Source organism: Hordeum vulgare, chromosome 6H (assembly GCF_904849725.1).
Source record: "Hordeum vulgare subsp. vulgare chromosome 6H, MorexV3_pseudomolecules_assembly, whole genome shotgun sequence".
In the NCBI taxonomy this organism is placed as follows: Eukaryota; Viridiplantae; Streptophyta; class Magnoliopsida; order Poales; family Poaceae; genus Hordeum; species Hordeum vulgare.
The window spans coordinates 160,904,744-160,931,215 of NC_058523.1; positions in this window are offsets into that span (position 1 = coordinate 160,904,744).

Sequence of the window (26,472 nt, forward strand, 5' to 3'; positions counted from 1 at the left end):
GAGATAGTTCCAAGAGGATTTGTTGCCACTTTGGAAATTCAGTCTACTTTGACGGAAAAGATCCGTGAAGCACAGAAGGCTGACAAAGAGATAGCTGAGATTAAGCAGAAAATGGAAGACGGGAAAGCTAAAGGTTTTCGTGAGGATGAACACGGAACTTTATGGTTTGAGGATCGCATCTATGTGCCCAATGATCCCGAACTCAGGAAGTTGATACTTCAGGAAGCACATGATTCCCCGTACTCGATACACCCCGGTAACACCAAGATGTATCTGGATCTGAAAGAAAGTTTCTGGTGGACAGGATTGAAGAAAGACATTGCCGAGTTCGTAGCTATATGCGATGTTTGTCAGCGAGTAAAAGCCGAGCATCAGAAGCCAGCAGGTTTGCTCCAACCTCTGCCGATACCCGAATGGAAATGGGAAAAGCTTGGTATGGACTTCATCACAGGATTACCTCGGACCCGTTCTGGCTATGATTCTATTTGGGTTGTGGTCGATCGTTTGACCAAGGTAGCTCACTTCATTCCGGTGAAGACTACCTACACGAGTGCCAAGCTGGCCAAGATTTATATGACGAGGATCGTATGTCTGCACGGAGTACCAAAGGGCATTGTGTCTGATAGAGGGACTCAGTTCACATCAAAATTTTGGCACCAACTGCATGAAACCTTGGGAACGAGATTGGAGTTCAGCACAGCATTTCACCCGCAGACAGATGGACAGACCGAGAGAGTTAATCAGATTCTGGAGGACATGTTGAGAGCTTGCGCACTAGACTATGGGTCTAGTTGGGATGACAATTTACCGTATGCCGAGTTCTCATACAACAACAGCTACCAGACCAGTCTGAAGATGGCCCCTTTCGAAGCTCTATACGGAAGGAGGTGCAGAACACCGTTGATGTGGGATGGAGTTGGAGACCGACAACTTTTTGGTCCCGACGTCATCCGAGATTCGGAAGAGAAGGTCAAGCTTATTCGTGACCGACTCAAGATAGCTCAGTCCAGGCAGAAGAGTTATGCCGACAGCAAACGCAAGGAAGTAATGTACGAAGTGGGAGACCGAGCATATCTTCGGGTGTCTCCACTTCGAGGAATCAAGAGATTCGGTGTGAAAGGAAAACTAGCACCACGTTTCATTGGCCCCTACAAAATTCTTGAATGTAGAGGCGAAGTTGCATACAAACTGGAACTGCCGGAAGGATTGTCCGGAGTTCATGATGTCTTCCATGTTTCCCAATTGAAAAATGCCACGCTGAGATGGCCGATGTTCCGTTGAGAGATACAGTGCCCCTAGAGGCCATACAGCTTGACAGCGATCTGACGTATGAGGAGAAACCCGTTCGGATTCTCGAGACCGCCAACAGAGTTACCCGCATCAAGATCATCAAGTTCTGCAAGGTGTTGTGGAGCCACCACACCGAGGAAGAAGCCACCTGGGAACGAGAAGAGGACCTTCGTCGAGACCACCCGCACCTATTTTCTAGCCAACCCGAATCTCGAGGGCGAGATTCATCTTAAGGTGGGTAGGTTTGTAACATCCCAATTTTCATAAATTCGGATGTTAATAGATCATTCATTTGCATTCCACATTTTATGCATCATTGCGTTCCTCTGAAAAAATGTATCGTTATGTGACTGCGGGCAATTTATCGGAGTGGAGATAATATGACTTCTCCCCTGTGAGTTAAAGTCACCATTTTGGTTTTTGCAAATTTTCTAAACTCCGAAGTATTTTTTTTGTTGAGTTTTTCGATTGAGTTGTGTGACCTATTGCATAAAACTTTTTTTTTAAAAGTTGCATTAGGTGGAACTAGGGTTCCTATATATATTATATATATATTAGTTGTATATGTTATTTTGTTTTCTCCTAGTATTCTAGTGCATATACTTATAGTAGTACCTACTCTGTTTCTAGTATTTTTGTTAGCTAGGAAAATATATTTTACTGTTTTTTTTCTTCCTTTTTGCTGCTGTTAGTTTGTTTTTCAAAAAAAAAAATATAGAACTGCCAGTCCGAGCCACAAGGGCTCAGCCCAGCCCCCATGCATGCACACATGCAATTTCCATGCATGCACTCCCTCCCCACGTGAGTCCTCCCTCCCCTTTCCTTATTTCTCTCCTTCCTTTTTTCTCTCCCTCCTTTTCCTTTTACTCCCCACGTGAGTTCTCCCTCTCTTTCCTATTTTCTCTCCCATGATCTCCTTCCCAAAGTTCTCCCTCTCCTTCCTTTCTACTCTCCTCCCCTAAGCCTATATAAACGCCCCCCACCTCCACCTCTCCCCAACCCTAGCCGTCGTCTCTCCACCGCCGCCTCCCCAAGCCGCCGCCGGCGCCTCACCCCACCGCCGCCCTAGCCGCCGCCGTGAGCAGCGGCAGCAGCCCGAAAGCTGCTGCACCTCGGCCTCGCCGCGGAGGAGGAGCCCTGCCCGAACTCTCTCTCCACCGCCGCCTCTTCCCCGCGGAGGAGGAACCTCACCGCCGCCGCCCGACGCCCACCGCCCGGAGCTACTCCCTCCTTCCTCGCCGGCCATCTCCTTTCTTGTCGGTGCAACACCTCCAGCAGCAGGTAGCAACCTCTCTCTCTTTATTTCACGCACTCCATCTCAGCCATTAGAAGCTTGCCACGTGTGCCTCTCATTAATACTAGCAGTTTCGTAATTTCTGTCCAGATTTCGAAAACAGAAACTTTCAATCTTGTTTTGATCACAACGTTTTATCCCTACATCCAGTGACATTGATTCGTTTTCCAGTAGCTCAAAAATTTCCTGTAGTTTTTAAAAATATATAATTTTTCTGTGTTGGGAATTTTCAAATATAAGTTAGAGCAGATTTAGTTTAAACACTGTTTTGCCTATTCCAGGAGTTTGAAAAATGATATTGAGTTGATTCTTTTTGCTACTGTTTTCTAGTGATAAAACCTTACTGTAGTAGAAGTTTCGGAATTTTCCAAGTTTTTTTACTAGTGTTTTCAACAGAAACAAGTTTCTGTCCTACCGACGCGCGATAAAATTCTTTTGCGTAGTCGTTTGCCAATCATTGCATGTGATGTTATTTTTACTCGTGGCATGATTGAATTGCTTATGGTGTGCTTTGTGTTTGTATCGGTAGATCATCCGGAGTGCGAAGCGTGTTACTTAGAGACGCTCGAGCAGGACAACTATCATCAAGGCAAGTCATCTTTGATCATGTTATTTTACCTATGTTTTCAATGCATAGTAGATCACCTTCTTTGCCCTATTTGCATGCTGCCTAGGTACTTGGAAACTTTAGTCATAGGTGTAGTATCATGTGGTAGGAACACCAACACCCCGATACTTGGCCCCGGGACGACAAAGTTATATATATGCTATGCTTAAGTAGACGGGTTATCGGTTGAGTGTATGCCACGAGAGATGCGAGATTGATATAATAACCAAGACCGGACTAAGACAAGATTTTCAAGACCTCGGACGCAATGCAACACTGGGTGAAGGACAGTTGATCGGCTCCCTGGAAAACCCAGTGGATGCCCGGGATGCTGGAGAGGCCATGTCATCCTGCGGAAAGCTTCACCCAGGCTCAAAGGGACGGACGGAGACTTCAAGACTCAAGGCTTACCTGCACAGCCACAAGTCATTATGGGCTCTGACTTGGTTGGACAACACGGCGACTCTGGACAGGCGGTGCTAGCAGATGTAGACGAACGGTAGGAATGGATGGGCACCGACAGGGATTCAAAGGGACCCGTTGAAAGACCATGTTTTGATCATCCGGTCTTCAAACACCCTGAAGTGCGAGGACAAACCCGGAGGCGATCAAATCTTGTGGGGAACGTGTGCAAAACTCTGCAGAGTACTCAACCCAATCGATTAGCCGTGTCCACGGTCCTGGACAACTTGAGCCGAAGGCATTGAATTTCCCCTGAACTCTCGACACAACTTAATAATGATATGGGTGTTAACAACTATTCGGGTACGAGAACTGGTTGGCGGAACCATCTCGTTAACAACAAACTATGTAGTAATATTTTGCTTTCAAACCCTTTTGTTGTAGGATAAAACTAGCTTTATGCAAAAACTTAGCTCCACCGGCCAAATATGCATGTAGAGATAGTGATTATTATTTTACTCCCTCTCTTGATGATTTGCCAGCATATTCAATATGCTGACCTACACGGCTGCAATGTATCATGTTGCAGAGTAATTTTCCGACCAGGAGTGAGGCTACGGTTCTACGCTCAGCGACATGCCCTTGGAGTCGGATGGACTCATCTACCTGATGCTTCCGCTTAGACTTCGTTAGATAATCTCATGAGTTGGCCTTCAGCCACTTTATTGTACTCCTTTATTGTAATAAAGTACTCCTTATGAGATTTCGATTAATAAAGCTGTGTGATTGCACTCTTGAATATATACATTATGTACTGTGTGTGTACCAGCATGATCTTGGGATGGTACAGAAACACCAGAGGCTTGACTCGTTGAGTCGGGTCACTACAGAAATGGTATTCAGAGCACACGCTGACCTTAGGACGTAACCTCTAGGAATGGAAAAGCCTTAGGAAGAAAACTATTTTCTCTTATATCTTCTATTTCCCCCTCTGATCATTTGTGACTTCTCCCCGATTTTTTCCAATGTTTAGATGGCCACCTTCATCCCTGTTATGTTCACGGAGTTTTGCCAGCCCGACACCACTATGCCGTTCGGAAAAGAGCTGGTGCAGATCACCAAAGACTTGAGGATTGCTGTGCCGACTATCATAGGGAAGCCAACTTCATCTTACCCGGAGGATTCACGCTACAGGATCGAGGTGCATATTCCCGGAAGGACATTCCAGCCGCGCACTGAGCCGATGGATTTCAAGTTCATCGCACCCAACTGGATTCTCGGAAGGGACATGGCGATCCATTGTGCACTCGAACGTATCAAGGATAAATACAAAGGCTGCCCTATTTCTCTAGACCTATTCGTTGTATCCCGGAGAAATGAAGACGGAGACATCATCTCAAGCAAGACCAATGACGCTCTCTTATCTTATGCCCAAACCTTGGAGAAGCACAGCGGAACTCTGGAGTATCACGCGATCAAGGACGCCAGGAAGATCAAGCAACTGTCACTCCGCGAGCTTGAACTTGAAGATGCAGCCCGGGAAGCCCACTATGAGCATGAGCTGGAAGTGAAGGATTTTCTGGAGCGGATCAAGAAGCTGAAGACTCGAGTTGCATACCTCGAGGAGGAACTGGACATGGGCGAGAACCTTCATCCCGAAGGAGACGTAGCCCCCGTGATCAGCAACGACGAGGACTATGAAGAAAGCTCCACCGAAGGACCCGACACCATGCTATTCTGAGGAGGACACTTAGACTAGACCACCAAATTTACTTTATCGTTTTATGTGTTAGGCCGATGTTTAGGATTATCGAATTTTGTATCCCCGTGTGAACCTTGTGATGATTGAATAAAATGTGTGGTGTGATACTTGCGTGTTGCATTCATATGGGTAGTGTAATTACTCTTAGACCATTGTTCTATGCTAATCTCACCCCTCTACAAACATCAGATGCCTCCAAGACGCGCCCCTGAGTCCAACTTTCCGCCGGAACTCACCCAGTTGATCCAGCAACAAAACACCCTGATGCAACTGATCATCCAGAACCAGAACAACAACAACCATCATCCACCCCAGGCCGACAACCTTACCCGTTTTCTGAGGTTGAACCCTCCAACTTTCTCCAGCAGCATTGAGCCCATTGTGGCAGATGATTGGCTTTGCAAGATGGAGCCTGAGCTCATCACCTCTGGTTGTTCTGAAGCTGAGAAGGTGCGTTTTGCCGCGCATCAACTTGAAGGCCCTGCAGCTGCTTGGTGGGAGAACTACACCACCACTTATCCCATTGCTGGAGTCACTTGGGAGCAATTCAAGCAAGCCTTCCGCACCGCGCATGTCTCAGCTGGTGCAATGAGTCTGAAGAAGCGTGAGTTTCGCAACTTACGCCAGGGGAATCGCACTGTGGCCCAGTACGTTGATGATTTCAGCATGCTTGCCCGTTATGCACCTGGAGATGTGGCCGATGATGCGGCCAAGCAGGAGAAGTTCTTGGAAGGACTGAATGATGAGCTGAGCATTCAGTTGACGGTAGCGACTTTCAACAACTACCAGGAGCTGGTTGATAAGGCCCTCATCTTGGAGGGGAAACATCAGCAGATGGAGAACCGCAAGCGAAAGTATGGGGTTGGAAAGTTCAACTCCGGCAACAGTAGGACAAACTCGTAGGCAATGGGTCGGTGATTTGTTTGAATGATATTCATCATGCAACAGCTATAACACGGAGAGATAAGTGGCTAGCTCCCGTTCGTCAATGTGATGTAGGCATGCATTCCGTGTGTCGTCATGCGTGCTTAGGGAAAAGAACTTGTAGGACATCTATTGTCCATCCCTCCCGTGGCAGCGGGGTCCAAAAGGAAACTACAGGATATTAAGGTTCTCCTTTTAATAAAGAACCGGACCAACGCATTAGCACTTGGTGAACACATGAACTCCTCAAACTATGGTCATTACTGGGAGTGGTTCCGGTTATTGTCACTCCGGGGTTGCCGGATCATAACACATAGTAGGTAACTACAACTTGCAAGATCGGATCTAAAACACACATATATTGGTGACAACATAATGATTTCAGATCTGGAATCATGCCACTCGGGCCCTAGTGACAAGCATTAAGCATGGCAATGTAGTCGCAACATCAAATCTCAGAACATAGTGGATACTAGGGATCAATCCCCATCAAAACTAACTCGATTACATGATAGATCTCATCCTACTCATCACCGCCCAGCGAGCCTACGAATAGATTACTCAAGAACGACGAAGAGCTTCATGGAATTAGAGAGGGAAGAAGGTTGATGATGACGATGGCGACAATTTCCCCTCTCCGGAGCCCAAGACGGACTCCAGATCTGCCCTCCAGATGAAGAACAGGTGGTGGCGGCGCCTCCGTATCGAAAACGCGACGAAAACTTCTCTTTTTATTTTTTCTAGGACGAAAGACAACTTATAGAGCTGGAGTTGGGGTGGCAGGTGCCTGTGGGCCCCACAAGCCTGCCCACCGCCACTAGGGTGGTGGTGGCGGATTAGGGGCTTGTGTCCCACTGGCCCACCCCCTAAGGTGGATCCTGGCGCAGGTATTTTTGATATTTTCCAAAACTGCTCCTCGTAAATTTTCAGGACGTTTGTAGAAATTTGATTTCTGCACAAAATAACACCAAGGCAATTCTGCTGAAAACAGCGCCAGTCCAGGTTAGTTCCATTCAAATCATGCAAATTATAGTCCAAAACTAGGGCAAAAGAGTTTGGGTAAGTAGATACGTTGGAGACGTATCAATATGCAAATTGTTATTTAACCATCTCCAAGGACCGCCTCGGTCAAAACTGATTCAACTAAAGTTGAAGAAACAGACACCCGCCAGTCATCTTTATGCAACAAGTTGCATGTCAGTTGATGAAACCTGTCTCTCGTAAGCGTACGAGTAAGGTTGGTCTGGGCCGCTTCAATCCAACAATACCGCTGAATTGAGAAAAGACTAAGGAGGGCAGCAAATTGAACATCAACACCCACAAACTCTTTTGTGTTCTACCTGAGATTTCATCTACACATGAACGTAGCTCATGATGCCATTGTTGGGGAACGTTCACGGGAAACAAAAAATTTCCTACGCACACGAAGACCTATCATGTTGATGATCATCTACGAGAGGGAGATCAGATCTACATATCCTTGTAGATCGCTATGCGGGAAGCGTTAAGAAACGCGGTTGATGTAGTGGAACGTCTTCGCGATCCAAATCGCAGCCGTCCCACGATCCGTCCCGATCTAGCACCGAACGGATGACACTTCCGCGTTCAGCACACGTAAAGCTCGATGACGATCTTCGCCTTCTTGATCAAGCAAGAGAGACGGGGAACTAGATGAGTTCTCCGGCAGCGTGATGGTGCGCTGGTGATGGTGGTGATCTATTCCTGCAGGGCTTCGCCTAAGCACCGCAGAAAAGCGATCTAGAGGAAGAACTACAAACTAGAGGAGAAGGTAGCACATGGCTGAAATTGTGTCTCAAAAAACCCCTGAAACCTCTAGTATATTTAGGAGGAAGGAGGGTCTAGGCTTGCGCACCAAGGGAGCCTCCCTTGGGCTCGACCGAACTAGGAGAGGAGGAGTCCTCCTCCAATCCTACTTGGATTAGGACTCCTCCCCAAGTTGTCCACCTCTTTTGGTTTTTCCACTTTTTACCTCATGGGCTTTATTTGGTTGACTAATCAGCCCATCAAGAGATGTTGCGCCACCATCAAGTCCATGTGGCCCCCTTGGAAAGTCGTGGTCCCACCTGGTGGACCCCCGGTACCCATTTGTCACTCCCGCTACACTGCTGGTAATGCCCGAAATCCTTCCGGAATCCAAATACCAACTTCCTATATATCAATCTTCGTTTTCGAACCATTCCGGAACTCCTTGTGACATCCGGGATCTCATCCGGGACTCCGAACAAAACTTCGGTCACCAGCACCTACGACTCAACTATACTGAAATGTCACCAAACCTTAAGTGTGCAAACCCTGCGGGTTCGAGAACTATGTAGACATGACCTCAGACACTCTCCAGTCAATATCCAATAGCGGGACCTGGATGTCCATATTGGATCCTACATATTCTACAAAGATCTTATCGGTTGAACGTCTATGTCAAGGATTCATATAATCATGTATACCATTCCCTTTGTCCTTCGTTATGTTACTTGCCCGAGATTCGATCATTGGTATCTCCATACCTATTTCAATCTCGTTACCGGCAAGTCTCTTTACTCGTTCCGTAATAAAAGATCACGTGACTAACTCTTTAGTCACATTGGTTGCAAAGCTTGTATGTGATGTTGTATTACCGAGTGGGCCCCGAGATACCTCTCCATCATATGGAGTGAACAAACCCAGTCTTGATCCATGCTAACTCAACGGACACCTTCGGAGATGCCTGTAGAGTACCTTTATAGTCACCCATTGACGTTGCAACGTTTGATACACACAAGGCATTCCTCCGGGGTCAGTGAGTTTCATGATCTCATGGTCATAGGGATGAAGACTTGACATGCAGAAAACAATAGCAAGAAAATGACATGATCATATGCTACGTTTGTAGTTTGGGTCTTGTCCATCACATCATTCTCCTAATGATGTGATCCCGTCATCAAGTGACAACACTTGTCTATGGCCAGGAAACCTTGACCATGTTTGTTCAACGAGCTAGTCAACTAGAGGCTCACTAGGGACAGTGTGTTGTCTATGTATCCACACATGTATTTGAATTTCCGATCAATACAATTCTAGCATGGATAGTAAACGATTATTATGAATCAGGAAATATAATAATAACCAATTTATTATTGCCTCTAGGGCATATTTCCAATAGTCTCCCACTTGCACTAGAGTCAGTAATCTAGTTCACATCACTATGTGATTGTAATGAATCTAACACCCGTATAGTTCTCGGGTTCGATCATGTGTTGCTTGTGAGAGAGGTTTTTTGTCAACGGGTCTGAACCTTTCAGATCTGTGTGTGCTTTACAAATCTCTATGTCATCCTATTGATGCTGCTACCATGTGCCATTTGGAACTATTCCAAATGTGTGTTCCACTATACGAATCCAGTTTACTACTAAGAGTCATCCGGTTTAGTGTCAAAGCTTGCATCGATGTAACCCTTTACGATGAACTCTTTTATCACTTCCATAATCGGGAAAAATTCCTTAGTCGACTAGTTACTAAGGATAACTTTTGACCGCTGTCCAGTAATCCATTCCTGGATCACTTTTGTACCCCTTGATTAATTCATGGCAAGGCACACATCAGGTGCGGCACACAACATAGCATACTATGGAGCTTATGGCTAAAGCATAGTATACGACCTTCGTACTTTCTCTTTCTTCCGCCGTGGTCGAGCTTTTGAGTCTTACTCAAATTCACACCTTACAACACAACCAAGAACTCCTTCTTTGCCATCTATTTTGAGCTCCTTCAAAACCTTGTCAAGGCATGCATTTCATTGAAAGTTTTATTAAGCGTCTTAATCTATCTCTATAGATATTGATGCTCAATGTTCACGTAGCTTAATCCAGGTTTTCCTTTGAAAAACTCCTTTCAAATAACCCTTTATGCTTTCCAGAAATTCTACATTATTCCTAATCAACAATATGTCAACCACATATACTCATTAGAAATTTTATAGTGCTCCCACTCAGTTACTTGGAAATACAAGTTTCTCGTAAACTTTGTATAAATCCAAAAGCTTTGATCATCTCATCAAAGCGTATATTCCAACTCCGAGATGCTTGCACCAGTCCATAGAAGGATTGCTGGAGCTTGCATGCTTGTTAGCATCTTTAGGATCGACAAAACCTTCTGGTTATATCACATACAACCTTTCCTCAAGGAAACCGTCGAGGAAACAATGTTTTGACATCCTATATGCAATATTTCATAAATAATGCAACAACTGCTAATATAATTCCAACAGACTTTTAGCATCGCTACGAGTGAGAAATTCTCATCATAGTCAACTCTTTGAACTTGTCGGAAACATCTTTGAGACAAGTCGAGATTTCTTAATGGTGACTTTTCACCATCATCATTTGTCTTCCTTTTAAAGATCCATCTGTACTTAATAGTCTTACGACCATCAAGTAGTTCTTCCAAAGTCCACACTTTGTTTTCATACATGGATCCTATCTTGGATTTCATGGCCTCCAGCCATTTGCCGGAATCCAGGCCCACCATCGCTTCTCCATAGCTCGTAGGTTCATTGTTGTCCAACAACATGACTTCCAAGACAAGGTTACCGAACCCCTCTAGAGTATTACATGACGTTGTCAACCTACGAGGTTTGTGGTAACTTGATCCTCAAGCTTCATGATCACTATTATCAGCTTCCACTTCAATTGGTGTAGGCGCCACAGGAACAACTTCCAGCGCCATGCTACACACGGTTGAAGTGATGGTTCAGTAACCTCATCAAGTTCCACCATCCTATCACTCAATTCTTTCGAGAGAAACTTTTTCTCGAGAAAGGAACCGTTTCTAGAAACAAACACTTTGATTCTAGATATAAGATAGGAGGTTTATCCAACTCTTTTTGGGTGTCCTATGAAGATGCATTTATCCGCTTTGGGTTCAAGCTTATCAAGCTGAAGTTTTTTCACATAAGCGTCGCAGCCCCAAACTTTTAAGAAACGATAACTTAGGTTTCTCCAAACCATAGTTCACACGGTGTCATCTCAACAGAATTACGTGGTGCCGTATTTAAAGTGAATACGGTTGCCTCTAATGCATAATCCAAAAACGATAGTGGTAATTCGATAAGAGACATCATAGTATGCACGATATCCAATATGGCGTGGCTATGACGTTCGAACACACCATCACACCATGGTGTTCCAGGTGGCATTAGTTGTGAAACGATTTCCACATTGTCTTAAATGAGTACCAAAATTGCAACTCAGATATTCATCTCCATGATCATATCGTAGACATTTTATCCTCTTGTCACGACAATCTTTAACTTCACTCTCAAATTACTTGAACCTTTCAATAATTCAGACTTGTAGTAAATCTACTCAAATTATCTGTGAAGTAAGAACATAATGATATCCACTTCTTGCCACAACACTCATTGGATTGTATGCATCAAAATGTCTTACTTCCAACAAGCTACTCTCTTGTTCCATCTCACTGGAAAGACTAGTAGAAAAAGGGGATATAGCCCCGGTTCGGTTGGGCCTTTAGCCCCGATTCACGAACCGGGGCTAGCAAAGCGGGACTAATGCTAGCACCGGTTCGCCCCCAAACCGGGGATAATATTCCTCCACGTGGCGGGGCTGGGGGCGAGGGGGAGGGGTATTAGTCCCAGTTCTTATTACGAACTGGGTCAATTTCTTCGCTGCCTTTTTTTTGAGCACTTTTTAGGGTTTAGGGTTTTGCACTAAATTGATGTTTTGCTATTTTGAGCTATTTTGCTGCCCCCTATTTTGAGCACTTTTTAGGGTTTAGGGTTTTGCACTAAATTGCTGTTTTGCTATTTTGAGCTATTTTGCTGCGCCCTATTTAGGGTTTTGAGCACTTTTTGAGCTATTTTTCTGCCCCCTATTTTCCCATTTATTTGTTTTAGGCACATTTTAATTCTTGTTTTGCACTAAATTGGATGGTACATACACAGCAATAAAGGAACAACTGTATTGCACATCATCGTCATGAATATATTACACCATCTCATCCGCCGTGCTTTGTCGAACATATTACAAAATGTAGACACGAGTTACTGGTAAGTCCCAGATGTATCTATAATTTTTGCTGCTTCCATGATCTTTTGGGTGACATTGTTATATGTTTTGCTACACTTTTATATCATTTTACACATATTTGGACTAACCTACTAACTCAGTGCACCCAGTGTCAGTTTATATCTGCTGATGTCTATTTTGCACGGGCTTTTACCCAATTTTGCGAAGCCCGAAAAATTCCAGAAAAAATATATAAAAAATCAGCGAAACAGAAGCTTCCGGGTAACCGAAGATGGGCCAGAGGGGGGCCAGGGGCCTCCCGGGCGACCAGCTGGCGCGGCCAGGCCCTAGGCCGCGCCAGGAGGCCGCCTGGGTGGGTCCCACCTCCTCCGGTGCCCTCATTTGGCCTATATTTAGAGTCCCGAGATGAAACCCTTCCACAAGTTCCAGAATCGCGAATTTCTCCATCGTTCCGCTGCCACAACGCTTCCGACATCGGGAGCGTCATGAGATCTCTTCCCGGCACCCTGTTGGAGGGAGGATTGACCTCCAGAAGCATCTCCATCGCCATGGACACTTCCCGAACGTGCCATGAGTAGTCCTCCTTGGACCATGAGTCCATGACCAGTAGCTATGTGATGTCTGTTGGGGAACGTCGTATGGGAAACAAAAATTTTCCTACGCGCACGAAGACCTATCATGGTGATGTCCATCTACGAGAGGGGATGAGTGATCTACGTACCCTTGTAGATCGTACAACAGAAGCGTTAGTGAACGCGGTTGATGTAGTGGAACGTCCTCACGTCCCTCGATCCGCCCCGCGAACAATCCCGCGATCAGTCCCACGATTTAGTACCGAACGGACGGCACCTCCGCGTTCAGCACACGTACAGCTCGACGATGATCTCGGCCTTCTTGATCCAGCAAGAGAGACGGAGAGGTACAAGATTTCTTCGGCAGCGTGATGGCGCTCCGGAGGTTGGTGATGACCTTGTCTCAGCAGGGCTCCGCCCGAGCTCCGCAGAAACGCGATCTAGAGGAAAAACCGTGGAGGTATGTGGTCAGGCTGCCGTGGAAAAGTCGTCTCAAATCAGCCCTAAAAACTCCGTATATATAGGTGGGAGGGAGGGGACCTTGCCTTGGGGCTCAAGGAGCCCCAAGGGGGTCGGCCGAATCCAAGGGGGAAGGCTCCCCCCCCCCCAAACCGAGTTGGACTTGGTTTGGTGGGTGGGAGTCCTTCCTTCGCTTCCCACCTCCCTTTTTTTCCTTTTCTCTTTGATTTTCTTTCCTAGGCGCATAGGGCCCTTTTGGGCTGTCCCACCAGCCCACTAAGGGCTGGTGCGCCACCCTCATGGCCTATGGGCTTCCCTGGGGTGGGTTGCCCCCCCGGTGAACTCCGGAACCCATTCGTCATTCCCGGCACATTCCCGGTAACTCCGAAAACCTTCCGGTAATCAAATGAGGTCATCCTATATATCAATCTTCGTTTCCAGACCATTCCGGAAACCCTCGTGACGTCCGTGATCTCATCCGGGACTCCGAACAACATTCGGTAACCAACCATATAACTCAAATACGCATAAAACAACGTCGAACCTTAAGTGTGCACACCCTGCGAGTTCGAGAACTATGTAGACACGACCCGAGAGACTCCTCGGTCAATATCCAATAGCGGGACCTGGATGCCCATATTGGATCCTACATATTCTACGAAGATCTTATCGTTTGAACCTCAGTGCCAAGGATTCATATAATCCCGTATGTCATTCCCTTTGTCCTTCGGTATGTTACTTGCCCGAGATTCGATCGTCAGTATCCATATACCTATTTCAATCTCGTTTGCCGGCAAGTCTCTTTACTCGTTCCGTAATACAAGATCCGACAACTTACACTAAGTTACATTTCTTGCAAGTCTTGTGTGTGATGTTGTATTACCGAGTGGGCCCCGAGATACCTCTCCGTCACACGGAGTGACAAATCCCTGTCTTGATCCATACTAACTCAACTAACACCTTCGGAGATACCTGTAGAGCATCTTTATAGTCACCCAGTTACGTTGCGACGTTTGATACACACAAAGCATTCCTCCGGTGTCAGTGAGTTATATGATCTCATGGTCATAGGAATAAATACTTGACACGCAGAAAACAGTAGCAACAAAATGACACGATCAACATGCTACGTCTATTAGTTTGGGTCTAGTCCATCATGTGGTTCCCCTAATGACGTGATCCAGTTATCAAGTAACAACACCTTGTTCATAATCAGAAGACACTGACTATCTTTGATCAACTGGCTAGACAACTAGAGGCTTGCTAGGGACAGTGTTTTGTCTATGTAACCACACATGTAAATGAGTCTTCATTCAATACAATTATAGCATGGATAATAAACGATCATCTTGATATAGGAATTATAATAATAACTATATTTATTATTGTCTCTAGGACATAATTCCAACAGTCTCCCACTTGCACTAGAGTCAATAATCTATCCCTCACATCATCATGCGAATTACATTGTAATAAATCTAACACCCATACAGTTATTGTGTTGATCATGCTTTGGACATGGAAGAGGTTTAGTCAGCGGGTCTGCTACATTCAGATCCGTGTGCACTTTGCATATATTTACGTCCTCTCCCTCGGCGTAGTCGCGGATGAGGTTGAAGCGTCGTTTGATGTGTCTGGTCTTCTTGTGAAACCGTGGTTCCTTTGCTAAGGCAATGGCACCCGTGTTGTCACAGAACAACGTTATTGGATTCAGTGCGCTTGGGACCACTCCAAGATCCGTCATGAACTGCTTCGTCCAGACACCCTCCTTAGCCGCCTCCGAGGCAGCCATGTACTCCGCTTCACATGTAGAATCTGCTACGACGCTTTGCTTGGAACTGCACCAGCTTACTGCACCCCCATTAACAATAAATACGTATCCGGTTTGCGACTTAGAGTCGTCCGGATCTGTGTCGAAGCTTGCATCGACATAACCTTTTACGGCGAGCTCTTCGTCACCTCCATACACGAGAAACATCTCCTTAGTCCTTTTCAGGTACTTCAGGAGATTCTTGACCGCTGTCGAGTGATCCACTCCTGGATTACTCTGGAACCGACCTGCCATGCTTATGGACAGGCTAACATCCGGTCTAGTGCACAACATTGCATACATGATAGAACCTATGGCAGAAGCATAGGGGACGGAGTGCATATGCTCTCTATCTTCATCAGTTGCTGGGCACTGAGTCTTACTCAATCTCGTACCTTGTAAAACTGGCAAGAACCCTTTCTTGGACTGTTCCATTTTGAACCTCTTCAAAACTTTATCAAGGTATGTGCTTTGTGAAAGTCCTATCAGGCGTTTTGATCAATCCCCATAGATCTTAATACCTAGAATGTAAGCAGCTTCTCCTAGGTCCTTCATAGAGAAACTTTTATTCAAGTAATCCTTTATGCTCTCCAAAAACTCCACGTTGTTTCCAATCAGCAATATGTCATCCACATATAATATTAGAAACGCCACAGAGCTCCCACTAACTTTATTGTAAATACAAGATTCTCCAACCACTTGTATAAACCCAAATGCTTTGATCACTTCATCAAAGCATTTGTTCCAACTCCGAGATGCTTGCACCAGTCCATAAATGGATCGCTGGAGCTTGCACACCTTGTTAGCATTCTTAGGATCGACAAAACCTTCGGGTTGCATCATATACAATTCTTCCTTAAGGAAACCGTTAAGGAACGCTGTTTTGACATCCATCTGCCAGATTTCATAATCAAAAAATGCCGCTATTGCTAACATGATTCTGACGGACTTAAGCATCGCTACGGGTGAGAATGTCTCATCGTAGTCAACTCCTTGAACTTGTGAAAAACCCTTTGCCACAAGTCGAGCTTTATAAACGGTCACATTGCCGTCAGCGTCCGTCTTCCTCTTAAAGATCCATTTGTTCTGAATAGCCTTGCGGCCTTCAGGCAGTACCTCCAAAGTCCACACTTTGTTCTCATACATGGATCCTATCTCAGACTTCATGGCTTCTAGCCATTTGTTGGAATCTGGGCCCACCATTGCTTCTTCATAATTTGCAGGTTCATTGTTGTCTAACAACATGATTGATAAGACGGGATTACCGTACCACTCTGGAGCAGCACGTGGTCTCGTCGACCTGCGTGGTTCGACAGAAACTTGAACCGGAGTCTCATGATCATCATCATTAACTTCCTCCTCAACCGGCGTTGCAACGACAGAGGTTTCCCCTTGCCCTGGGCCACCATCTAGAGGGATGAGAGGTTCGACAACCTCGTCAAGTTCTATCTTCCTCCCACTCAATTCTCTCGAGAGAAACTCCTTCTCGAGAAAAGCTCCGTTTTTAGCAACAAACACTTTGCCCTCGGATTTGAGATACAAGGTGTACCCAACTGTCTCCTTTGGGTAACCTATGAAGACGCACTTTTCCGCTTTGGGTTCCAGATTTTCAGGCTGAAGCTTTTTGACATAAGCATCACATCCCCAAACTTTAAGAAACGACAACTTTGGCCTTTTGCCATACCACAGTTCGTATGGTGTCGTCTCAACGGATTTTGATGGTGCCCTATTTAAAGTGAATGCAGCTGTTTCTAATGCATAACCCCAAAATGATAATGGCAAATCAGTAAGAGACATCATAGATCGCACCATCTCTAATAAAGTACGATTACGATGTTCGGACACACCATTACGCTGTGGTGTTCCAGGCGGTGTTAACTCTGAAACAATTCCACATTGTCTTAAGTGAGCACCAAACTCGAAACTCAGATATTCACCCCCACGATCAAATCGTAGAAACTTGATCTTCTTGTTACGATGATTTTCCACTTCACTCTGAAATTGCTTGAACTTTTCAAATGTTTCAGACTTGTGCTTCATCAAGTAGACATAACCATATCTACTCAAATCGTCGGTGAAGGTGAGAAAATAACGATATCCGCCGCGCGCCTCTACGCTCATTGGACCACACACATCGGTATGTATGATTTCCAACAAGTCACTTGCACGCTCCATAGTTCCGGAGAACGGAGTCTTAGTCATCTTGCCCATGAGGCATGGTTCGCACGTGTCAAGTGAATCAAAGTCAAGTGACTCCAAAAGTCCATCAGCATGGAGTTTCTTCATGCGCTTTACACCAATATGACCTAAGCGGCAGTGCCACAAAAATATGGCGCTATCATTGTTAACTCTAACTATTTTGGTCTCAATGTTATGTATATGCGTATCGCTATCAAGATTCCATATGAACAATCCTCTGACATTAGGTGCATGACCATAAAAGATGTCACTCATAGAAATAGAACAACCATTATTCTCTGACTTAAAAGAGTAACCGTCTCGCAATAAACAAGATCCAGATATAATGTTCATGCTCAACGCAGGCACTAAATAACAATGATTTAAGTTCATCACTAATCCTGATGGTAACTGAAGTGAAACTGTGCCGACGGCGATTGCATCAACCTTGGAACCATTTCCTACGCGCATCGTCACTTCATCTTTTGCCAGCCTTCGTCTATTCCGCAGTTCCTGCTTCGAGTTGCAAATGTGAGCAACAGAACCGGTATCGAATACCCAGGCACTACTACGAGAGCCGGTTAAGTACACATCAATAACATGTATATCAAATATACCTGATTTTTCTTTGGCCGCCTTCTTATCTGCCAGATACTTGGGGCAATTGCGCTTCCAGTGACCCATACCCTTGCAATAGTAACACTCCGTTTCAGGCTTAGATCCAGCTTTGGGTTTCTTTGTCGGATTGGCAACAGGATTGCTGCTCTTCTTCGAATTACCCTTCTTGCCTTTGCCGTTTCTCTTGAAACTAGTGGTCTTATTCACCATCAACACTTGATGTTCTTTACGGAGTTCAGACTCTGCGACTTTCAGCATTGCAAACAACTCGCCGGGTGACTTGTTCATCCCTTGCATGTTGTAGTTCAACACAAAGCCTTTATAGCTTGGCAGCAGTGATTGAAGGATTTTGTCAGTGATAGCCTCTTGTGGGAGTTCAATCCCCAGCTCAGCTAGACGGTTTGAGTACCCAGACATTTTGAGCACATGTTCACTGACAGACGAGTTCTCCTCCATCTTGCAAGCATAGAATTTATCGGAGGTCTCATACCTCTCGATCCGGGCGTTCTTCTGAAAGATAAACTTCAACTCCTGGAACATCTCAAATGCTCCATGACGCTCAAAGCAACGTTGAAGTCCCGGTTCTAAGCCATACAAGACTGCACATTGAACAACTGAGTAGTCCTCTTTACGTGCTAACCAAGCGTTCTTAACATCCTGATCAGCCATAGCGGGTGGTTCATCTCCTAGCGCAGCATTAAGGACATAATCCTTCTTCCCAGCTTGTAAGATTAGCTTAAGATTACGAGCCCAATCTACAAAGTTGCTTCCATCATCTTTCAACTTAGCTTTCTCTAGGAACGTATTAAAATTCAAGGTGACTGTCGCGTGAGCCATGATCTACAACACAAATATATTCAAAGTGGACTTAGACTATGTTCAAGATAATTAGAGTTTAACTTAATCAAATTATTCGCTAAACTCCCACTCAAAAAGTACATCTCTCTAGTCATTTGACTGGTTCATGATCCACTTACACTAGCTCAAGTCCGATCATCACGTGAGTTGAGTATAGTTTCAGTGGTAAGCATCCCTATGCTAATCATATCATCTATATGATTCATGATCGAACTTTCGGTCTCATGTGTTCCGAGGCCATGTCTGCACATGCTAGGCTCATCAAGCTTAACCCGAGTGTTCCGCATGCGCAACTGTTTTGCAACCGTTGTATGTGAACGTTGAGTCTACCACACCCGATCATCACGTGGTGTCTCGAAACGATGAACTGTAGCAACGGTGCACAGTCGGGGAGAACACAATTTCGTCTTGAAATTTTAGTGAGAGATCACCTCATAATGCTACCGTCGTTCTAAGCAAAATAAGTGCATAAAAGGATTAACATCACATGCAATTCATAAGTGACATGATATGGCCATCATCACGTGCTTCTTGATCTCCATCACCAAAGCACCGGCACGATCTTCTTGTCACCGGCGCCACACCATGATCTCCATCAACGAGTTACCATCGGGGTTGTCGTGCTACTCATGCTATTACTACTAAAGCTACATCCTAGCAAAATAGTAAACGCATCTGCAAGCACAAACGTTAGTATAAAGACAACCCTATGGCTCCTGCCGGTTGCCGTACCATCGACGTGCAAGTCGATATTTTCTATTACAACATGATCATCTCATACATCCAATATATCACATCACATCGTTGGCCATATCACATCACAAGCATACCCTGCAAAAACAAGTTAGACGTCCTCTAATTTTGTTGTTGCATGTTTTACGTGGTGACCATGGGTATCTAGTAGGATCGCATCTTACTTACGCAAACACCACAACGGAGATATATGAGTTGCTATTTAACCTCATCCAAGGACCTCCTCGGTCAAATCCGATTCAACTAAAGTTGGAGAAACTGACACTCGCCAGTCATCTTTGAGCAACGGGGTTACTCGTAGCGATGAAACCAGTCTCTCGTAAGCGTACGAGTAATGTCGGTCCAAGACGCTTCAATCCAACAATACCGCGGAATCAAGAAAAGACTAAGGAGGGCAGCAAAACGCACATCACCGCCCACAAAAACTTTTGTGTTCTACTCGAGAAGACATCTACGCATGAACCTAGCTCATGATGCCACTGTTGGGGAACGTCGCACGGGAAACAAAAAATTTCCTACGCGCACGAAGACCTATCATGGTGATGTCCATCTACGAGAGGGGATGAGTGATCTACGTACCCTTGTAGATCGTACAGCATAAGCGTTAGTGAACGTGGTTGATGTAGTGGAACGTCCTCACGTCCCTCGATCTGCCCCGCGAACAATCCCGCGATCAGTCCCACGATTTAGTACCGAACGGACGGCACCTCCGCGTTCAGCACACGTACAGCTCGACGATGATCTCGGCCTTCTTGATCCAGCAAGAGAGATGGAGAGGTAGAAGAGTTCTCCGGCAGCGTGATGGCGCTCCGGAGGTTGGTGATGACCTTGTCTCAGCAGGGCTCCGCCCGAGCTCCGCAGAAACGCGATCTAGAGGAAAAACCGTGGAGGTATGTGGTCGGGCTGCCGTGGAAAAGTCGTCTCAAATCAGCCCTAAAACCTCCGTATATATAGGTGGGAGGGAGGGGACCTTGCCTTGGGGCTCAAGGAGCCCCAAGGGGGTCGGCCGAGTCCAAGGGGGAAGGCTCCCCCCCCAAACCGAGTTGGACTTGGTTTGGTTGGTGGGAGTCCTTCCTTCCCTTCCCACCTCCCTTTTTTTCCTTTTCTCTTTGATTTTCTTTCCTAGGCGCATAGGGCCCTTTTGGGCTGTCCCACCAGCCCACTAAGGGTTGGTGCGCCACCCTCATGGCCTATGGGCTTCCCCGGGGTGGGTTGCCCCCCACGGTGAACTCCCGGAACCCATTCGTCATTCCCGGCACATTCCCGGTAACTCCAAAAACCTTCCGGTAATCAAATGAGGTCATCCTATATATCAATCTTCGTTTCCGGACCATTCCGGAAACCCTCGTGACGTCCGTGATCTCATCCGGGACTCCGAACAACATTCAGTAACCAACCATATAACTCAAATATGCATAAAACAACGTCGAACCTTAAGTGTGCAGACCCTGTGGGTTCGAGAACTATGTAGACATGACCCGAGAGACTCCTCGGTCAATATCCAATAGCGGGACCTGGATGCCCATATTGGATCCTACATATTCTACGAAGATCTTATCGTTTGAACCTCAGTGCCAAGGATTCATATAATCCCGTATGTCATTCCCTTTGTCCTTCGGTATGTTACTTGCCCGAGATTCGATCGTCAGTATCCGTATACCTATTTCAATCTCGTTTACCGGCAAGTCTCTTTACTCGTTCCGTAATACAAGATCCCGCAACTTACACTAAGTTACATTGCTTGCAAGGCTTGTGTGTGATGTTGTATTACCGAGTGGGCCCCGAGATACCTCTCTGTCACACGGAGTGACAAATCCCAGTCTTGATCCATACTAACTCAACTAACACCTTCGGAGATACCTGTAGAGCATCTTTATAGTCACCCAGTTACGTTGCGACGTTTGATACACACAAAGCATTCCTCCGGTGTCAGTGAGTTATATGATCTCATGGTCATAGGAATAAATACTTGACACGCAGAAAACAGTAGCAACAAAATGACACGATCAACATGCTACGTCTATTAGTTTGGGTCTAGTCCATCATGTGATTCCCCTAATGACGTGATCCAGTTATCAAGTAACAACACCTTGTTCATAATCAGAAGACACTGACTATCTTTGATCAACTGGTTAGCCAACTAGAGGCTTGCTAGGGACAGTGTTTTTTCTATGTATCCACACATGTAAATGAGTCTTCATTCAATACAATTATAGCATGGATAATAAACGATCATCTTGATACAGGAATTATAATAATAACTATATTTATTATTGCCTCTAGGGCATAATTCCAACAATGTCTTCCTCCAATCTTATGCTTCAATGGTTAGTCCTTGTGAGTTGCCCTACATGATCAAGGCATCTATGTAATTCTTTTGCTATTGCTATGCTTGGTTTGTTGGGAGCCGATGGATTATGATATCGTGCTCAGATTGTTATGAGTTATATATTTGACTATCCTTTTATATTATGTTCCTTAGTGCTTCTTGCATGTTCTCCGTTGCTATTTATTGCTTTGGCCAAGTAGTAGATTGTACCTCCAAGAGGGAGCATTATGAATGATTGTGGGTTCATGCCCCTCGATGTCTAGCTTGAGTGACAGAAACATGAGACTAGGGTATGTGCTTGTTGCCACCAGGGAGAAAACAATGGTGCTTGTGATCACGGTTGCAAGTATTGTTTACCTTACGCATAGTTCATTAATGCAGTTGTCCGTTGCTTTGAGTTTACACTTTGGGTGGGGCTTGCAACTTAATACCGGCGAGATGTTCTGGATAGATATCTCAAGGTGGATGATTAGTAAGTATATGTTGATGAATAAATGGTCTACTTGTCTTGGCGTACTGCCCATTACTATTGAATCTCTAACTATCAAGTAGCATAATTAGCATTGCAGAACTTTCATAATTCTGTCAATTGCCCAACTGTGATTTGTTTACCCAAGCATAGTTGTTTATCGTCTTTTGGGAGAGAGACATCACTACTGAACATCACGTGACTCCGGTCCATATCACCATCATTGTTTACATCTCCATCATTTACTGCTTTTATTTACTTTTCCGTTCCAATCACTATTACCTTCCCTCTTGTGTTTTGATCCTCTGAAAACTACAAGGCCGGAGAGATTGACAACCTCTCTGTACTCGTTGGGTGCATAGTTATTTGTTGTGTGTGCAGGTCCACGTCTTCTGCTAGTGCCAGGGTGGAAGACACATACTTGTTGATCCTAGGAGTCCTCCTGGTTCAATAAACCTTACAGTTCCCGTGTGAGGGAAAACTTTCTTCTGACTACATGTCAACCTTCCACTTGGGGTAACCAACGGGGTGCGAGAAGTATGTATATCATCTCGTCATCAAGCAAAGTTTTCTGGCGCCGTTGTCGGGTACTCCAGTCTTCAAGATAGGGGAGTTGCACGCTATCCTTTACCTTTGCTTTTTAGTCTTGTTAGTTTGCTTTTTAGTTTTTGTTTTAAAGTCTTATACCAAAAACCACAAAAAAATTAGTTACTTTGCTTTGTTTAGTCAGTATGTCTAAATCCTTTGCCTCTAGTGTTGCACCCGAAGGAGAGATTCTCACCTTCAAACAAAGGGTTGGAGAAAGTTTGGAAGATGCTTGGTATAGAATTAAAAATTCTCAAGATAGAGCCACCAAGAAGCAATCCACCACTATTCTGCTTATAAATTTTTAAGTTGGTATTACTTCTTGGCATAGGTTTGTTCTAGACACAGCAATAGGAGAGAATTTCGTGGAAGCTCCCGTTGGGGAGGCTCTTAAAGTTATGGAAAATCTTGTCGGAATCCCACCTATTGTTGACATAAAGGATGATATCACTTTATCTCATGTTTTTTTTTGACCAGCTACTGTAGGGAATCACCCCACAACCTTTTGTTTTATTCCAACATAAATAGAGTTTATGTACATGAGAGGATTATAATATACAATAGGGGTGGGTGAAGATATACAAACCTCAGGGAGGTAGGAAGTAGATCCACTTAAGGAGATCTTCCTTAAATCTAGCCTTAATCCTATAGGCTAAAAGAGAGATGTCATGAGTGAAGCTAGACTTCCATTTATTGAAACTGGGATGCCCATTGTTGAAAATCCTTGCATTTCTGGCTGTCCAAATATTCCAGGAAGCAGGGAACACTACTTCACAGAAGAAAGGATGCTGAAAATCTTTCCTGGCTGCGAGTGAAGTGTCCCACAAGGGAGTACCCTGCCAGGTGATCTGAAGATAGTTCCAAACCCAGGTGCTGAATAGGTAGTTGAAAAAGAGGTGGTCCCTATCCTGTTTGACCCTGGCATGACAAATAACACATAGGTTTTAATCAGAAACCTTCGAGTGGCGTCGTTCAAGCATATCTTGGGTGTTCAGCCTGTCCATAATGAGCATCCAGGCAAACATTTTGATCTTCATGGTGCAACAACTCTTCCAAATCCAACTGAGCAGAGGGTTGGGTATAATGGGCTGATGGACATGAAGGTGGTATTTATTAGGAGAGTAAACCTTACTGTCACTACTCCAAAGCCAAACATCTTTGCTAAACTGATCTCTGTTAAGGTTTTGGAGTAAGCAGGTGACTGCTTCCAACTGCTGGAAGGCCCTGTCAGAAAGAGGCAAATGAAATATGTTGGTCACAAAGTTGTCAGAATCGCGATTTTGAATCGGATCGGAGTTCTGTTGCTAGGATCGTGAATCGTAAAATCTTAACTATCAGGATCGTAGAAACTTAGATTCTATGAGCAAAATCATAGAATCGGAGGGGCTAGTTTGGATCGTAAGATCGTAAGATTCTAAGACTTGAGTCACGATTCTGACAACTTTGGCTGGTCATGTTATTTGTCTCAAAAGCTTTGAAAACCTCCTCAGCAGTGTAGAATGTATCAATAACAAAGGAGAACAGTCGTTGTAACCGAAGAGCTAGGGGCAAGGTTGAGTCGCCTATTGCCCAAGAATCAAACCAAAAGAGGAAAGTATCTCCTCTGTCTGGTTGGACAGAGGTGACAGCTCTGAAGTTGTCCATTCTCTTGAAGATATCCTTCCACCAGAATGATCCACAAAGGGAGGTACCGTGTGGAACTGTGTTGTGATAGTAAGTGTTCCATATTAAATCAACCCAGGGCACTTCTGCTTTATTCAAGAACTTATCCACATGCTTGAGAAGCAGTGCCTCATTCTAGACAAACAGATTCATAATCCCTAAACCACCCTTCATTTTTGGTCTGCACACTAAGTCCCAGGCCGCAAGAGAAGGTGCATGGTCTTGGCCATTTTTTTGCCAGAGACATTGCCTTTGTATTCTTTCCAACTGCTTAATGATCCCTGGTGGTATGTCCAAACTACAGAGGAAAAATGGAAATAGAGGACAAAGCTAAGTTGAGATATTGCAATCGACCACCCTGAGCCAAGAAGGAGGAGCTAGCACAGAGCCTCCTTTCCATATTATCCACCAATGGCATTAGATCAATAATCCTTGGTTTGGTTTTCCCAACAGGCAGACCAACATAGGTGAAATGCAGTGATCCTACCTTACACCCAATAGAGGCAGCAAGCCTTTGGAGTTCTCCTTGATCAATGTTGATAGGCAACAGAGCAGACTTGTGATAATTCACTTGAAGACCAGTGGATTGGGAGAAAAGCATAAGCATGTTTTTGAACTCTAGTAGCCGGGACTCCACAATAGGAAAAATGATCAGAGTGTCATCTGCATATTGGACTATTGGAAAGTCTTTATCATGGCAAGGTATTGGCAGCAGAATGAGCCCATTCTCTAACAACTGATTTACCAAGGTTTGGAGAAAGTCAACAGCAATGGCAAAAAGGAGAGGGGGCATGAGATCTCCCTGCGTGACTCCCTTTTTGCACATGATTTTTCTACTAGGAACTCCATTTAGAAGAACAAAGGAAGAGCCAGAAGTGAGTAGCAATTGTACCCATAATATCCACCTATCATTATAACCCTTGTGCCTAAGAATCTGAAATATGAATTCATGTTCCACAGAGTCAAAGACCTTTTCCAAATCAAGTTTGAGGATGACAATGGGTTTTTTTGAGTGGTGACACTGGTGTAGGTATTCCAATGTCCATCCAACACAGTCTTGGATGGTTTTGGACTTGATGAAATCATACTGATTCTTATGGATGCATTTCATGATCTGTAATTGCAGTCTATTGGCAACCATTTTGGAAAGGAATTTAAGTCCCATTCCAGTGAGGGAGATAGGCCTAAAATCACCTACTTGCTCAGGAGAACTCTTTTTGGGCACCAAAGTAATGTATGAGGAGTTCATATTTTCCAGCTTTGCAATTCGTGCATGAAAATCATTGGCAAGCTGATAAAATTCAGGACAGATGATATGCAAGCATTTTTTGAAGAAAAGTCCATTGAAACCATCTGGACCAGGAGCTTCATCAATGGGAATTTCTTTGACAGTCTTATCCACCTCCTATTTGGTAAAAGGCAATGTAAGAACATCTAGCCCTTCTACCCTATGTATGAGAGACTGAAGGTTGAAGGCCAGGTTAATTCCTTGAGAGGATCCCATCCTGTCCTTGAAAGATGACCAAAAACAGCCAGCAATTTGCTCATGATCAGATACAACAGATCCATCCCCCAAGTTAAGTGATGAAATGGAGTTTCTTCTATATCTTTCAGTTGCCATGACATGGAAAAACTTAGTGTTCTCCTCCCCAACCTTCACGAATCTTATGGTAGCTCTCTTTCTCCATTAAAGGAATTGCAAATGCAGCAGGTGGTCTAGATGAAGCTTCACAATCACTCTAAAATTGGCCTCAGGTCTGAACAGGGGTCTGAGTTCTTCAAGATCATCCAGAGAGAGAACCACCTTATTGCACTTATCAATGAGTGCTTTGAGCTGAGAGAGGCTAGTATGCCAT